The following is a 16,632-nucleotide window of genomic DNA, read 5'->3' as shown; positions in this document are numbered from 1 at the left end:
AAAGCAATGTAACGAGTTGTATAATGAATTAGTTTTTCATCACACCAGCGAGCATCTCTTAGTCATCTACTGATCTACTGAAGCGAACATAAAAACCATGGAACACGAAGGCAGTAACACTACATGAATAAAAATGTATACGATTCAAAGTTACAGCTCGGTTTCCAAGACAAACAGAGAGATAACTAGCTTAGCTATGCAGTGGCTGTGATGCCAGGCTGAAATTTATTTTTAAAAGTTTCCATATCACATGATACTTTTGATTCATCAGTCAATTGAGTTCATTTTGAAATGTTTTTCATGTGTTTGTAAGCAATGAAGCACAAGGAGTTAACAAATGGACAATGTAGGTTCAAACCTGGACTCCTCCAGACTAATGAAAAGTGAATGAAAAAAAAATATGGCAAGATACACAAATAAACACAGCATTCAAAAGAATTTGAAACTATTGCAGGAAATGAACTAAAAACTGTACATAAAACCTTAAAAATATGCAAAATACATTCGCAACCTGTATCAATATGAGGGTTGGTCCCAATCAATTTATTTACATTCATTTATTTTATCTTAGAAAAAAAATCAATACTGGTAATGAACGTGAGCTTTCAATGTAATCATGAACCCATGAACATGATTGAGTCAGAGACTGAAAAACAACAAAGTTCAAGCAACAGAGTATGTCTGTTTTGAGTTAAACCCGTGCATGGGTAATGAAAAAAGTCATCACTAACTCATAGTTTAAAAGATAAAAAAAATAAGAAGAATTAGCATATAAAGGAAACTGGACAGAAAGTATTATTGACCACAAAAAGGTCATGTCAGAAAATTGCTAGCACCATCAGGAATAACCAGCAGATGTCACTAAATGACAACAATACATGTGTACCATTAACCCACATTTCATCTTCACATCGTTATCATCATCATCACAACCAGTATTTTCATCAGAGCATTAATAAAAAAAAAGAAAGAAAAGAAAGAAAGATAAAAGTAAGGCAGGTAATTACTCCAAGAAGAAAAACAGACACTTTGATGCTGATGTGTTTGAGTTGAGATGTATTTCACTGATGAAGGCAGAGACAATAACATCAGCAAAGATGATTTCATCTCATCTGTTTTTCTTCGGGAAGGACTGACAAGGAGAAAGAAGGAGAAATGGGAGTGACATCATTACATTTCTCTCAATCGATTCCCGCTCAGGGTGGGTTATGGTGTGGTGGGCTTGTATGTGGGTGCAGGGAGATATAATCATAAGAGATGATGAACACATAAGGCAGTGTGTTTGTTTCCAGTGTCTGGGCACAGCTCTTTGAGATGTGATGAGTTTCAGAGGCATACTACATTTTTTAATAATGGGAAAACAGGAAGTTTAAACCCATGTAAGTCCTCAAGTTGTGTATTCTTCATCAGCAAGGTGTGAGATGGATTTCAAATTATTCTGCAGCAATTTTAGAAAGGCAGGATCTGTTTAGTAGGTTGTTCAAGTGCAAACTAACGATTACAGGTAGGCTGAGGTGGCTGGCATATTGGCAGGTGCGCAGGCAGGATTACCAGTTGGTTGAAATGCAGAGAGGGAGGCAGGCAGAAAACAGGATCGAACACGAGTCACACAACTGGAGCGTAAGAACAACAGAGCAGAACTAGAATAAAATGACACTATGAGAATGAAAAAGCCAAGATTTCAGGTATAAATACTTGAGGCTGGTGTTGGAACTGGAATTCGGTGAGATGGGTGCAAGTTACAGGTATATTACATGTGAGCTTGAGTAAGTGGACTCATTTCACCACTTTAAATCCTCCCATACGGGACTGTTTGTTCACTTTCCTTACAACAGTTGGTTCTCACAAACTGTAATTCTCCCGACTGATTTAATGTCACTACTTTGTTCAAACAGGCTTTCTCACTGCCTACACACATTTGACATGGTGCTTATTGTTACACCACCCTCTGCAGTTATTTTTGGAGTGCCATCCATATGTGCCTTCCCTGTTTTGCTTGTCCAAAGCCTCGCCTGAAAACCACCGGCACATTTGGACATCGCATTGGAATGAAAATCCTTCCCTGCATGCCACATCTCTCATCATCAACCCCAATTTCCAACCCACCAGAAGCCCTGTGCCCCTACTCGCTACCATAGCTGTATTTTCTTAAACTCCCTTCTGATTAGAGGCGGACAGGCCAAGACAAAATACAATAACTGATGCTGAGCGGTAGCCAGGGCTGTCAGAAATGCAGAGGTTTTGCTGTACGGGATGACGGTGAAGAAGAAACTATTGAAAACTGTTAGCTCAGCTTGTGATTACACTGAGGGAATTTGTTTTTACACCATATACAGCATGACAGAGGCACCGAAGGAGTGAGAGTGTGAGTGGGTATACTGTCAGGACTTTTTGGCTGAGTAAGTGTTGTGGCGTGAGGTTTGACCTCCTGCTAATTAAAGACAGCTAACCTACACAAAAGACAGTTTTTTACTAAGACAGTTAGTAATTAAATGTAGTCATTTCTAATTACATTTTGCAGGCTATGGGCTAATTTAGGGTTTCCAGTTGAATTTAGCTAAAGAAAAGTTAGATTCATTTGTAGATTCCTGAGCATTCACTATACCGGTGACCCAATATTTACAGTTTTTTTTACAAGACTGAAAACACAAGAGAATGTGTAGAACAAAGACAAGCCACCCCCCTCCCAATCAAACATTTACATGACTACTATGTCCACTTCTTGTCCACTGTGTCTCATCCTAAAATTATTTCTCTTGCAGTCAAATTATTTCAACATGTGCAAACAGTCCTTGTATTTTTAATGAGGTTTTGCAGACATGTGACTTGTAACCACATGGCAGTAGCTTGTTGGCTATTTTTGGCCATGTGCCTTTTGAAACATGCCACTGTAAGGAAAAACTTTTACTTTGAAGGTGAATCTTCTCCATCACCAGCTTGTGTCATACTTTCTCTCTCAAGTTATAGTATTAGTAGTTATCAAGTGTCTAAGTGTGACAAAACTACAGGCAATTGTAGCAATCTGCTAGCTACCAAAGCAATCACCTTGCAGGTATTTGATGGAGCATCTCTTTTTGCAACCAATTTCGTTCATTGATACCTGGTAACCCTTTAACTGGCATTGTACTGGTATCATATCCAATGTCATGGCCAAATTCTGTGTGAAAATGATGTAAAATAAGAAACGTCACTAATAAAACGAGTTCACAGCAACCACGAGCTCTTATTAATCCTGACAAAGAGCATCTTGCTAGCTTTTGAATTTAAACAAACAATATGTTACAATTTTTAAAAGTTTTCTTTTTAATTTGGTGATACAAACCAAAGAAAAAACAATAAGGCCTACCTCAAGAATTTTATCCATTTTCCACACTAAAAATAGAGGCAGTGGAGCCCCTTTACTGCCCAAAGTAAGTCACTGAGATAAATTAACCTTTATATATAAAGCATGTATAAAACATTTAATTAAAACTGAGGCTCTTTTCCCATTTATTTTGACAAAAAAAAACTGCCTGAGGCTTTAGAAAAAATGACTAATGAATGAAAAGACATTGAATGGTTTCAACTTCCTAGCTGTTTTGCTGGTATATGGATGACAATAGCAGTGATCTGTGCTGTACTTTGAGTGGAAACCTGTTCAGGGGACATGTGGGTCATTTAGATGACTCAATGAAAACACGGTCTGCTGATAAAAAGTCAGAAATGAGCATCTTCTTTAACAACAACAGCTGGACAGAGTGTTTTTATCTCACTTTAAGCCTGAAAGCTTGTGTGATTAGAGTACTAAATACACAAGTAACTTGAATGGATGAATCAAATCACATTTCTTTTAAAAAAAAAATATTTTACTCTTTTACTTGCAAAAAAAGCAAAAGTGATCAAATAAGACAGATTATATTACTGCATATGACTGTTGAGGGTGATAGAAAATAAGATGACAATAAAGGAGAGAGAGGAAAGGCTAAAGCAAGGCTAATGACAAGACTATTTTGTGTTAACAATGTTGACTGTATAGATTTACTTACTTACATCTGCTCTATTTATGAAAACTAATTTGAGTTTCAGGTCCTGACAATGGGGACATTTTCTAGTCTTGCTGGTAGCATCGCTTTAGGCTTGGCAATGGCAGTGTGTTGTTCTCTCTGCCTGTCTGAGAGGCAGACGACCTGCTTGATTGAACAGGTGTTATACTTGTCTTCATAAGTGTAATTTAAGCAAATCACATGCGTGCATGAACCGGGGAGGGACTGAAGAGAAGGGCGGAATTAATTTACGGGCCAAATGGCTCCCCGCGCTGTTGTGACATGTTTATAACAGAGCAGAAACACATGGTGTCAATGATCACTCGCTGTGTGAGTATCAGTTATCTGGACATTAAGGCCCATTAGTATTCTCTGGAAACCAATTCAATTAGTGATCTCCAGGGGCCACAGGGCCACAACACCACATCAGTCAGACAGTGTGTGTGTGTGTGTGTGTGTGTGTGTGTGTGTGTGTGTGTGTGTGTGTGTGTGTGTGTGTGATAATTTAAATTAAACAAAAACAAAACTTAACAGTGAGAATATTCTGCTAAATTCTTACTTTAATATCCATTGACTGGTTTGGATAAATATATAAGAAGTATAAGAAGTGTCTCCAAATGAAGTATAATATAACATTTGGAGACACTGTTTGTATTCACACTTACTATGGAGTAATCCTAAGAGAAGAATTCACAATAGGAGTATTTGCTTGAAAACCAGTTCTAATTAATGAGATAAATAAGGATAACTGGCAGTAAATCTGATGGTAATCAGTCAAAAATGCCTTTTATTATCATTTATTTTAATAGCTAATTTGTTGGATTACAGACTTGAATCATAGTATAACATTTTGTATTCGGGATCATTTGAGTTACCACTTCACAATTATAACCCTGCTCGTTGACACTTGACAGGTTTGAATCGATTCCTCTCACTAATGCTAAAACCCAGCCCAGCAGGGCAAAGATGCTGAAGGACAAAACATCAAGGTAAGCGTGCTAGCTGTTAATACTGTATTTTGTTTAAAAGTCAAGTCAGTTAACAAAAAATTAGAATTTATGGGCTATGGGCCTCTTGACATTCATTTAGGGTTTATTACAACAAGTATTACGACACTTTATTACTCACAGTTTCTTGAAGCAAGTTTGTAGGAACAGGTCTATTTGTGCTGGTTATTTACATTTACTGTTAATGTTTAAATTACAAAAACACTTTCTAGTGTCAAGTAACCACAGGAAAGGCATTTGGACTGAAGCACACTACAAATTCGAGAAAGGTAAAATATGAATGAAGAAGGCACCTGTCTAATTCTGTAGCTGATGGCAACCATGTGATAATATCTTAATTTTATTCTCATGTTCTAATGTTTTCCCTTTAACCCCAGCAGGTGCAGATATAGAACTTTTTCTCTACCCCTCAGGTTGTTGTCATGGCAACGCCTGTTTTAGCAGGACACAACGATGGCCTTGGCCTCATCTTAATCCTAGTAACACAGCTGCCTGGATTACCAGGGCACCTTGACCTCGAGCGTTTGAATCCCTCGCTTCCCAGGACAAAGCTGTCAGCCAGTTCACCTGCTGCTCCCTGATGGAGAGATAAACTGACGGTGAGATGTCAGACTTAACATCAGGGCTGGTGCTTCTATTCTCCTTCTATGCTGTCTTGACTGAAAAACTGAATAAAGTGTATGGAGGCTTTAGTTACATTTATATATTCACATTATATGTCTTTTCTGTTAAATATTTGCAAATTCACATTTTCCATATCGAAGATAAGGAGGAGACGGGGATTTTACATCAAGTTAAGCTGTAAAATTATGAATTATTAATGTGAATTACTCCGTTTAAAAAACTCTGAGCAGGTTGGAGGCAGAATGTAAATACCACATGTCCCCCATTAGTGTTGTTGAGACTTGAAACTGAAAATTAAGTCACCAAAGCAAGATAGCAGCAAAGACTGGAACCGTTTGCATCCATTTCATGCCTTATGGACATACTTTATACGCAGATGGTTGTTGATATGACGTTGAGTTGTGAAGCCTCAAACTAAAAGTATTCATGTTTTAAAACAAGGGGCTCAGCTGACCAAAAAAATATAGCATGTGACTTCTGGCTCACAGAAAAGGAACTTGTCAGTCATATTCTGAGCCAACCCTTTCTAATTATAAAGCCATAATTTAAAAAGTAAATAGTATGTAATGAACAAGACCTGACACTTTAAGCTGAGAACTCTTAGTATTTACTGAGATTGAAAATCAAGGGAGCAGACAGTTTTTTTCTCCCCATTAACTTCTATGTAACCAGACATTTTTAAGGCCAGCAGCGTGGCCCCCTCCTGGCCATTAGAGAGAATACAGGTCTAAGATGCTTCAAGTCTGAATTCACTTTTCAGACTGAGAAATGACCACCATCTTTTCTGCACAGTCTGTATTTTCAGAGGATTTTGAGAAGATTGTTTTCTTGTTTGCTTCTTTGTTACTTACTTAACATAAGACCTATGACTTATCCAAGCATCAAAAAATGACACCTAACTCTAGGGACGAACCAGTGTTGTGTCTACACACAAGAGACAACTTAAAAAAGAACCAATTTTTCAGTCTTATATTCAGGCACTTATCCAGCAAAGGCCTGGCAACAGACCTGAGAGATGCTTCTAGCTCTTCCATTTAGCTACTGTGGAAGTGCGGCTGACAAGAAGCCATTCTTAAGGAAGGGAAATTACTTGAAAAGGCAGAGGTATACCAAATTGTTCTGCATCAGCCAAAATTATTGGACTGAAAATCAGTGGCAACAAGTCTTAAGAAGTGATGAATCCAAATTGTCCTCGATATGTAATGAAGAAGTGCAATGGTGAGTGTGTATGTGACACCTACAAATGTATGGTCACAATTGTAATCTGGTTTAAGAACTAATTGATGCAAAATGCCTTATTTTATTTTATTGGAGTTATGGAGATGTATACAACAGGTTAGTAGTCTGAGTTAACTGTAATGCACATATAAGGACATTAAACCATTCTTTGTCTTAGTTTGAAGAATGCGAATGTTGTAAGAAAGTCTATTTTCACAGACTGAGAAAAAACTGAACTTTTCCACCTGTTGTAATGGGAGCTGCTATTCCACCTGTAGTGCAATTAGATGGCAGGCCTTAGTGCATGTGCTTCATTATGTAGCTCTGGGGCACACCTCTTTTATTCTAAAGTTACTGGAAATTTTACAATTGAGTAACATGATTTTGACATAACCTTACTTACTATGTTTCTATATGCAAATAGTCTAGTCTATACCGATTTCTGGGCAGAATATATTTGTGTAATGTTTGCATATTTGATGTATTGGTGAACATGTTAAGGCATTAAGAGAGTTTACAATGTTAATAATAAGCAGGTTAATAGCAGCATTGATGCTACTGCACAAAAATATTTTTGAAGCAGGACAGCAGTTAGTCACAGATTTATTGTAAATAAGGAGGCTGATTTTGTAGACTTATACATGAAAAAAAGCTAAGTGGGTTTAAAATGAGAACTGGATAAGATGTGATGCTTTTTATCACAAGAGAAACAAAACTTTTGGGGGAAAGAGGAATGTATGTGTAAATGAACAGTAAAGAATGATGTGAAATTCTGATGAGGAAGAGACTCCGTTGAAGGCCTGTAACATCTACAGCTATCTGTAAAACAAACGGGAGGCTTTTCATGGTTCGTGTCTGCATTTCAGCCAGTTGTGTTGGAGATTTTGTCAAAACTGAAACAGGAATTATAAATACAGAAAAATACTATCAGATTTTGACCCACCATGTGGTAATACTTCCATTTCCACAACTCAAAAAAGCATCAGATTGATAACAGTTTCATTTGTCAGCATGCCACAACACAACTCTATGTCATGGACTGGCCTCCCCAGAACCTGGAACTTTATAGAACAATACTGAAGCCGTGTAGGGGCCATCTTAACAGAAAATGAAGAAAAATACAGCTAACATCCAGAGAAAAGCCTTGAAATCTGAGTTCAGCTTGTGATGAAGATTAAATATATAGACTTTCAAGCAGGTTAGAATTGTACAAATTCTGCTTCCGTCTTATCTTATGTGGTTTGATATGTGTTTCAGGTTTTGCATGTTGCTGCACCTCTTAGCAAAATATACTGTGTAAAGGTTTTTTAAAATTTACTGTATGCTTTGCATTTTTCCTGCTAACTATTTACACAATCAATACAATGAATATGAATGTGAACAATACTTGTGTGTTGTTCATGCAAACATACCAAAGCAGACATAAATCAGCAAATAAATTTCAGAAATTATGTTAAAATCTCTACAGAATAACAAATCAAATTTCCAAATCTGGAAACAGCAATCAATACAAAGCAAAGTTAAAGATGCTGAGAGAGAGAGACCAAGCAAGAGGCCAAGCAGCGGGTTGAGAGAGAGGACGTGATTGGCTTAAGTCAGTGCAGAAAGATTGTTTCCTTTGGCCCTGTGCTGTGATTTCCTGCTCTGTGATCATCTCTTCCATATGATTAGGCCAATGTGCAGAGCATGCAGTCATATGACGGGCTTTGCTGCACACTGGCTGTGCAGACAAATGAAGCAAAGCAGCGACACAGTCAGCAGGCCAACACACAGAGGATTATCTGTAGCAATGAGGAATACACATGGGTGAATTGCTTTAGCTACCAAGTTGGAACTGTTAATATTGGCTCAGAAATATGCGTTTGCACCTTGTTTGATGGTCAGAGTTATGAATAGCGCCTCTACATGATATTTTGAAAGTTTGATCAGTCGTGTATCAAACCAGGTCCTTTAAATTTGTATTTTAAACAAAGTCTGTACATGGATGCCTAAAACCAATCCTCACAAACATGGATGTTGAAATTCACATACACAAATATATGCACACACATACACACACATATGAAAGTAGACCTAAGGAGCCCTGAGTAGGGTCAATGTAATATAATTAGCCCAAATCAGTGACCTCTTTTCAGACCCTACACAATGCCAGAGGGGCCCTGCTCTCCCTCCACGTCAGCCTCCCAACACACAGACACAAATTCATCTTGCCATAATCAACACAAGCCTCCAGAGTCACCCAGCTGGGACCTTCGGGATAATGGACCAGTTAGCCGTGAGGGACAGTGTGCCAAACACAGAAGGGGGAAAAAAGAAAGCCACACCAAAATGTAACACTGAGAAAACATCATGTCCAGAGATCCAGAAGAAATAAAGTCTATTTATATTACTGTAAAACTAGCCACATATCACAGCCACAAACACTTTCAAATAAAGCAGCATTATCATATATATGTATGTATATGTAAACATATATGTAGTATAAGGTATATTGTACGTAGTATATTTTATTGGCTACATTTTTTAATGTAAAATCTTTAAATGGAGCAAAAAAAATCATGTGGAATATTGTTCTGTTATGTTTACATTTCAAAACAATAATAATAAAAACTGAAGATAGCCACAATAAAAATAGGATATAAAAGTAAAATCAAACTCTGCCTAATAAGAGAAGCAGTAGCACAATGTGTTTTGCAGCAGCTGGACAAGTACTGTAAGATACATAACTTGGTTTTCAGAGTATTCATGTGATTACAGAAGATAAAACACAAATGCAACAGAGGGTGAAAAAAATGAAACATCCAAATTCCTGAAGCTCTTTCACCAGATGTGGTTAGTGTCTATGTTTATTTCTCTTTCTCTGTCCTCCCTCCTTGTTCAGTCCTCGCTCCTTCCCATTACCGCAGCGATTTTTGACTAAGCCTCTTACTGCTACACATGTACCTGATCAAGTATTGAGGAAGCAATCTGGAAAGCCAATTGCTTTAATTGAGGTGAAGAGTTGCTGACCATTAGGAAAAAGGGGGGAGTAGACCCAGCACACAATGTGCAAACGCATGTGTGTGAGTCCACTGCTGCGACTTACACACTCGTAAAATTTCTTCTGTCACTTGTCAACACTCTGACGGTTTAATCTTTCCTGCCTGTGCGAGTATTAAAAGATTATGAGTGTTCTGCATGGCTTCATGCACACTCCATAAGGGCTGGTTCTCCATGGGCCCCTTAGTGAGATCTCAGAGGGGGTGAGATGGAGGCCGATGGGGACAGAGACACAGAGAAGATGCAGAGGTGATGGTTTCTTAGTTTTATGATGTGAACAAGACACTAAAAGCCAAAGCAATGATTTTTTCTATTAGCTTGTTAGCAGGGATTTACTAGTGAGACCTTAAGGGAATACTATTTTAATAATCACTGGCCTGTATTGACCTTTTGTTAAGCTGCAATCAACCTTTCAGTTTACTTGCTACTAACTTTTGAAGTAACTGGTTCTTCATCAGTTCTTTGATGGTCTGACGAAGGACCAATAATCTGTATTAAAAATCAGTGTTGAAAAAATATTTATATTGTACAGGAATGGAAGTTGTGTATAGTTAGGTCTACATACAAAAATCACTTGGTTTGGTTCAGGGGGGAAATACCACACACACTAATGTAGGAAATGCCACTTCTACCATGTTAAAGTCCAATGTTTTGCTGAACCATCCACCACAGTCTCCTCCTACTGTAGACGTGATGGCAGTAATAACATTGTAACTACAAAGGCTGCAAAAGAGCCTCTTAATATAAATACCTGAACTACACATTGTCCTTCCCAATAGCAACCCAAGACAAAAAAGAGCAAATCTTGGTAACTCATGATTGTTTATGTAATAACTTCACAGATAAATATTATTTGTATCTTTGAACCAACTTTACTTAAAAAAGCCACCCAAATTGCTAAATCACCTCACTGCGGCCATAAGAAACTGGTCAGATATTTTCAAAAGTAAGTAAGCCAAAGCAAACTTGGCGCATATTTTCAGTTAGTGTGAGATATGCAGGGCATAAATAAAAAGATCTTTACTGGGTTGTATAGACAAACACTCCCACAGTGCCTCCCTACCGATCTGCAGTCTATATTCTTGTACAGCAAGTTAGATCAGGTAAATATAGTGCATGCGTCTTACAGGCAGAGCCAATGTAACTGTAAGTTTTCATTAACACAAGGTCCAGGTAGAGAGACGAGGTGTAATAGGCTCTTTCAGCACCTCAGCTGGCTGGCGTGCTGCGGTGATCTTTCAGCGGCGGGGCTCCCTGCTAACACCTCTCTGCTCACTGCGGTTCTTCAATTAGCAGTTTATTATTGCGGGGGCCCTCGATTTCAGCCTCCCAGGCGCTGATAGCTACATGCCAATACTGCTACTGACAGTGTGTGGCTTATAGGTGTGAGAGAAACTGGTTGCCAAAGTGCAGAGTGACACCTATCAACGCTGATCTTTGGAGTTTTTAAAAAATCTATGATGTGAGGTGATCAAAATGTCCTGTTCTACAATGCAAAAGCATAGATGGGTTGTAACAAACTCAGTATGGTTGGCGAAAATGACTGCCTGATCATTAAGTCATATTGAACATGACTTTTAAAGAATATTAAAATATTTTAATTTTTCTTTTTGTTTATATATTTTTTTAACTTTGTATTTAATTTTACGCAAGAGTAAGATGACCAATAGTAGTCTAATATATCTTATGAAGGGTACTTTAAGAAGCTTAGCTTAGCATATATATAAAAAATAAAAATCGGGTGAATCACATTACCTAGTACTTTCTCCAGTTAATATATAGAACTCATCAAACATCTAGTGTTGAAAAGTTGAAAATTAAAATTGTTCCAATTATGGAAACATAACACTGCTAATGCCTGACTGCCCTTGTTGGACTTTTTAGTAGGGAGAGTCTAACATTTTACTAAATATTAGATCTAAAACAATAAATTTAAGTAAACATTCTCAATAGAGAATGACTAACGAGTAAGAAAAATGTGCCCAAGATCAAACTCGTTGTTGGATGTTGTGTGGCTGTCTGTTAGCAACCATTTGGTACCCAAATTAGTTTTCATTTAAGTTTGACTGTCTTAAAAAAGTGCATTTGCATTCTGAGTTTTTCATTGTCATTTCAACTGTGCTTGTTGTGTGTGTAAGAGTCCATTAAACCGAACTCGGACACACTAAACAAACAAACAAAAAAAAAGGTATTTATGACTTCAGGTTTGCTAAGATGATGCTCTTGGCTTTAGCTGCAAACAAAAACATGTCTTTGGACTCATGGCATTTGACACGATCCATCAAAATTTATGACATGAAATCCTTCTTTGAGATGAATTAGATGCAGTATTGGGGTAACAGGTTGCAAGGTAAGTTGTTATGGTACTCACATTTTTGTTGTAAGGCGTAAACAAAGACATTCGTTTTACAATTTAATTGGATATTTATGTATTTTTAAAAATAAGCAATCCTTTTTTCTGTTGAAATGTTAACCTTATCTCACTGTTCCTTTTGTTGCCACCAAACAAAACAAAATGAAAAATCATTAGCACATCCATTCCAGTGATTAGCTACAGCCATTGTTGTTTGGCTGTATTTGGATTGTTTGGAATTCGTGAAAGGATATTGCAAGGTCAAGGACAGCTGCAAACTTAGCAGCTGTTGGTGGCTCACTAAGGAGGAAAAATGAAGTCAGTGATATAGCTCTGAAAAAGAGCTTTGTGTTCAGCTGATGTCACTCTGAAGGAAATTAACAAGCTTGCTGCTGGTTAGGTGAAGGATGCTATCAAAATCAACCCGTTCTGAAATTAGCTCAAGTCAGTTCATTCAGAGGTAAATGTAAAAAGACTCTCTGGAGAATATAACCAATATTTGCAAAGGGATGTTAATGTCAAAGTACGAATTTTCCTTTCACAGTAGGTATCAGTGTACATAAAGTAATGGATTACTTTTTCATGGCAGCAATGAAAAAACTTTTACACGTTAACAAGTTAGTTCTACCCCACAAAGTGACTTGTCCTGGTGGAACATTGGAGGAAGACACCCTTCACTGAGCTGAAACATTAACTTTTTTTTCATCTTGCTTAAAACAGATTATTATGGATTTCAAAATCTTATTTGGTTTTCATATGTAACTATTTTTGGTGATATCAAATTTAATAGCAGGAAATTAATTAGGCATATAATGCTTTTCTTTCTCTCTCTTTCACCACATTTTTCCACAAGTAACCTGTATAGCAGCGTAATAAAACTGAAAATTCTGTTTTTGGTATGCCACCCCAATATTTTTTGTGGGCCTATGTGGCCACAACTATGGAAAAATTCTGGAGCCGCCCCGGTCTGCACAGAGGACAAACTTACTGTTACAGTTTGTCCTCTGTGTATGATCCCAACTATCTTTTTAATAGATTTTTTATAGACTTCATGATACATTTATAAAAATATGCTAATTGTAACCTGTTGCCAGGTATTGTTTTTCCATAGGTTGGCTGTTCTGGACAAATATCTATGAATTTTCACAAATGATCCAATGACTGTATTCACACAATTCATACAAGTGGAAAGATTCGATTATTTACAGCATCATTATCTGTACATGGAAAAATTTACCATGTGTCATTAAAATGACCGAGTCATCACCTGTATGAAGACAAAGACAAATATATTCTTTAACTCTTTGAAGCATTTGTTTTTCTCCAAAACATACGGTTAAGTTTAGGGTACGAGTTACCTTCTATCATTAATGATGACTCAGACATCAGGATAACCTTTAAGAAATAAGAAAAGTATGGCTTTAGTCTGATCTCTAAATAGTTTTCACGGTCACAGTTGGATAGACATCCAGCTGAAGTCCTGTTCACTGCAGGCGTCTCGCATCTCTCTGTTGCTCTGAGTGTTTTGCTGGGTGGGAGTGGGTTAACACACACTACTGGCAAATTGTGAGCTTCTCTCTCTTGTTTTCTGCATGCTCAGAGACTATGCGTGCACAAACACGCACACACAGAGCTGCAGCTCCCTCGCTCTCTTCTCCTGCCAATGCGCTGCTGGTTAGATATTGTTAGCATTCCATTTGCCATTTACATTTTCTCTGCTTGACATAATTGAGGAATGGATGCTCTTATGAAAATTAAACTCGCAGTCCTCCTGGGTTACTGTAACCCTGTTAAAATGTAATGAGATTCTTTATGCGTCGTCTTGTGATTTTTTTATTAAATAGAATATCAGTATGACTAATTCCCTGGGCCCAAATGTGGACTGGGACACCGCATTATTGATAGGCCAGTGCATAAGTGGTCTCTCTTGGCCTGCCTCTAATGGCCTAATAATGCATTATACTAGTATCAGTGGGCCTGCGGCTTGCAGTGCTTATTGTCGTTATTGAAAACACCTGGGCGGACCATTCATCAAGGTTAAATCACCAGGGCCCATCCGTTCATTAGGCTGTCAGTAAACATCTTTATTTAGTTTCAGCTGCCGATACTGACAGAAAAAGAGGCTCAAGGAGCCCTGACGAGCAGCTGCGGCCCCACAGCATCCAGGAAGACACAAGAACATGAAGCCGGTTGTGTCAAGGCTTCCAGCCCGCGGTTTGTCCACAAGCACCGGACCGAAGCTCCCCTGTCAATTGTTAGGATGATAGAGTGGAACGGATCAGGGTGGCCGTTCCTGGAATAGAGGCAATTTTACGATAGCTGTGCATTCACTGTGCATATTTATCTTCTCTGATGATTGTTTTGAGTGTAAGCAGAGGGAGAGGCTGAGAAACTGTCGGCCAATCTCAGAGAATTTGGAGGCTTTTTTTCCCCTTGTGACAGATAGATGAAGGGCCTAATGAAGAGAGATTCCCCTGTTGGAGGAGCCAGTGGAGAAATGATTAACCTCATTGACTCCCAGCTGTAGTTAAAGAGCAACTTGACAAATCATCACTGCACTGGCTGTATTAATATACTAATATGGATATTAAATAGCATCAATTCAAAACGCAGACACCTGACAAAGGACATTAAAATACTCTAAGCCTGAAAAGTTTGTTTCATGTATACTCTTTTAAATTTTTAAAATTGATCAGTATTGCTTTATTTTACTTATTTTAAAAAAAAAATATATATATATATACATATATATATATAAATATGTTTTCCCTCTGGATTCTAATCACATCCATTTAAAGTTTGTGCACTGAAAAAATTAAATTGTTTTAAATCTTTTGAGATCAACTTCTTCTACCTTTGGTAACATTAACAATCATACAACCATGAAGGAAAAAACAAATAACAAAACCCAAACTTTTGGCCTCCCACTGAGCAATAAAACATCATTAGGCTGTACTGAGACATTTGTTTAGCCCTGGTTCCAACATGTATAAATAATTTATCGTCTTTTCATTATTAATCTCTTTACAGCCACCGCACCCTTGTAGCAGAATTGGACAATTTAATGAATAAATTAGGACGGTTTGAGAGAATTAGTGACGTCTACTGCTGTGAGCTGTAACACAAATGGGACCTAAAATGGTTGACCATGACATTAACCATTAATTCAGAGAAAATTGCAGCAAATTAAGCAGATGGGATAAGGTTTAAGGCCTTAATTTTAATAAATAATTTAGGAAAAAAACAGAGCATATAGACTCTGCTTTATTGGTTTGGATTCTAATCTGGAAAATGGGCTAAAAATCAAACCCTGCCATCACTGGCTTTTAGTTGCTTTGAAACAAATGATGTGGGGGGGCTTTTGAAGATTACAAAAGCACGGTGGTAAAGAATTTGCTGACTTGTGGCCCAGTGAAACAAATGATGTGTTGCTTCATCAGTTTATCACTGACACTGACTGTCTGGAAAATGCACATATTTACCAGAATCATCAGCGGGGCTCTTAATAAATGTCATTTCTTTTCCCTTTCTTTAAATAATCACTCTTCTCTTTAGCAGATGACAGTAAACTGTCCTGCCCTACAAGAAACTCAGGCTTTTAAGATATTTACCGAACATATTACTGCTATACAATAAATATCTGTCAGGAAAATTTTAAATATTTTCAATATGTATTGCCATTCTGCCAAGATTGAATCTGTTCCGTAATTAGCTGTGCAGTTTCCCACTTCAGGGCTTTTAGTTTCCTGTCTCACTGAAAGCTGAGTCTAAAAAATGTAATATGTAAATATGTGATTGCCACCACAAGCTCAGTCTAAATAAAAATACACATATTTCTTACCCCAGTTTATGCAATTCTCTGCACAAAGCATCCACCTATGTAGTTTCCAGCTCTTCTTTATCATGCATGGACACAGTAACAGATGTACAGAGTTTGACCCTGTAGTGTGTAGTTTAAACAGAGTATTGTCGCAGCCTTTTCGAAGACTTCATGAAAATGTATATTCTTCCTGAAGATTCCCTCTTTTTCTGAAAATATACCCTTTAATTAAAGAAATCAGCTCATCACTTTTATATATACACATATACATTTTAGAATATTCATAACCCATTTTGACACAGGTGGTGCAATTTTGCTGTGTAGGTTTGCATTGCATTAAAAGTACAAATTATTATTTTAATAAATTGTGAAGCTTTGGAAATTTCCTGCTAGGTGTCCAGAACTAAAGCATGACTTTGCATCTGGAATTTGCACATGTTGTGACACGTGCATCAGTCTCATTTGAATGAAGTCGTCATTTAGCTGTAATGTGTTGTGTAATCTCTACTTGATGCAAACTCAGGGGTGACGTGGCTTACACACTGCACA

The sequence above is a fragment of the Haplochromis burtoni genome, unplaced genomic scaffold (assembly GCF_018398535.1).
Source record: "Haplochromis burtoni strain Fernald_Lab_line unplaced genomic scaffold, NCSU_Asbu1 Contig_124, whole genome shotgun sequence".
Taxonomy (NCBI): domain Eukaryota; kingdom Metazoa; phylum Chordata; class Actinopteri; order Cichliformes; family Cichlidae; genus Haplochromis; species Haplochromis burtoni.
The sequence above is the reverse complement of the archived record's forward strand: the minus strand, read 5'-3'. Positions refer to the sequence as shown.